The sequence below is a fragment of the Acyrthosiphon pisum genome, chromosome A2 (genome assembly GCF_005508785.2).
Source record: "Acyrthosiphon pisum isolate AL4f chromosome A2, pea_aphid_22Mar2018_4r6ur, whole genome shotgun sequence".
Lineage (NCBI taxonomy): Eukaryota > Metazoa > Arthropoda > Insecta > Hemiptera > Aphididae > Acyrthosiphon > Acyrthosiphon pisum.
Genome location: NC_042495.1, coordinates 90,420,196 through 90,422,386, shown reverse-complemented (window position 1 = coordinate 90,422,386; position 2,191 = coordinate 90,420,196).

Here is a 2,191-nt window from a genome sequence, read left to right as displayed (position 1 = left end):
TTATTTAAATGAACTAAAAAAAATTTGAAAATTTAAAATATTTTTATATTTATTTTTCTATTTTCATCTATACATAGAAAACACGTTAGTAATATGCATATAATACCATGATTTTAATATTTATTAATATTCATTGTTAGTCTGGAGTTTTACATCGTAAACAATGATGAAACCCAAAAATAGAAATATGTAATGGGCATGTTAGTAGGTAAGATTGTAAGAACAACTAATAACAGCAAAAGCAAAAACATCTATCCCTGCTACCCGCCGGCCACCATGAATGATGATGGTCTCATTAGCTGATACCCGTTTTATAGAATTGTGTAAAAAGTATGAAAAATAATTATTGTTTTATGCCGACAAAAATAAAATAACATTCATGGATATTGGACTCATAAGCATAATAATATTATAATAATATTAATTTATAACAATTTAATATTTATAAAACCCTATTAGAATTCCCGGTATTTCAGTTATCGCTTAACCGATCTGTACGACCTCTGTTCTCTGCTTTAAAAAATTTTAAATTATGTACTTTTTAGTTTTTTTACCTGTAGACTCAAGTAGGTATACTGAATACTTTCAAAATTAAACATGAAATTATCTCATATTTATCTAGATAAAAATGTACCAATTTTTATCTTTATCTAGATACAATTTAGTATACCTAATTATCTTTATCTGTATCTAGATAAAAAATATTACAGTCATCTTTATCTTTATCTAGATAAATTATTAGTTATCTATTCCCAACACTGCACCTCTTTCTTCGAGCCGGCAACGTGCAATAAGGCTGTGGGCCCGGTCATTAAAATGACTGCTAGTGTGCAGATGGGGTGTGTATGTGACTATGTGAGTAAATATAATGTAATTATGTGAACCTTATATGTTATAACAAATTGACAAGGGTAACTCAACTACTCAAATAGTAAATGCCAAATGGCGATTAAATATGAGTCGTCACTTTTTGTTTTTTATTGACCCAAAAATATACACAATATACATAATAATAAATATACTTCAAGACTGGCTCAACGAATAATAATTATATAATGAATAGGTATACTCACAATATGTAGGTATAAGGTGTGAAGACTGGCCAGCCGCACGTGTCCCTATCTTATAGTAATATAATACACCACTAATAAATAATAATTATCACAATAATATTTATAACAGCGATTAGTGCTCACAACAACTTAATAATGATACAAAATGAGTGGCTATACGAACCGTGACAGAAAATAATATTATAAAACACAGCCGCGACAGACGCACACGAATAATACAAATTTAAAACATTAAAAACAATAAAAAGCTTCAGTGATTAGCGATTACAATAAAATTGATCGGACATACGAAACATACGGGTTTGCGATCTATACACTAGTGCACTACTGTCTACTAATAAGAAAAAATATAATATAATAATTGACACATACAAAATTGTATGAAAATAATAAATATATAATTCACCGATGGCTGGTGATAATAAAATATGTGTATGGTGTTGGTCGGGGGTTGGAAGTGCGCAAAGCGGTCGGCGATACTACCACTAATATTATAATATTTTACAGGAGAGACAAAACAATAATAATTGTCACAATGGACTTACAATTGTAGACTTCAAAAATATTATTTTGTATTAATTTTCTTATGTAAACGCTGGACATACGTTTCTATACTCCTATCATAGTTTAGGACTTAATATTTAATAATTAATACTTAATAATTCTTGCTATCTATGCATTTATTGTATATATTATAGGACTTACGTTTTAATACCTTTAAGATTACAAAATTCATATTCCGATTATATTATAACTAACTCAACATTTCAAAAACAGGATTTACATCAGTTGACTTTTGTGGTACAGATTTAAAGATATGGTTAATTAATTGAATCTATTAGCATAAGCGCAAATTTGGGGTAGGGCTTGGGGGTGCTAAAAAAAACCTAGGACATACAATTTTAATATGCTATATTGCAATGATCTGCTTGCCTTTAATATATTCAGCCCCCCCAAAACCAAAAATTGAAATTGCGCCTATGTCTATTAGGTACCTATATATTTATTAATTACGCTACTAATTAACCCGCGTTAAGTGAATAAGTATTAAAAATTATACAACAGACAATAATATAAATCAATACCCAGTTAAAAAACCTTAAAAACGCATACTTCGT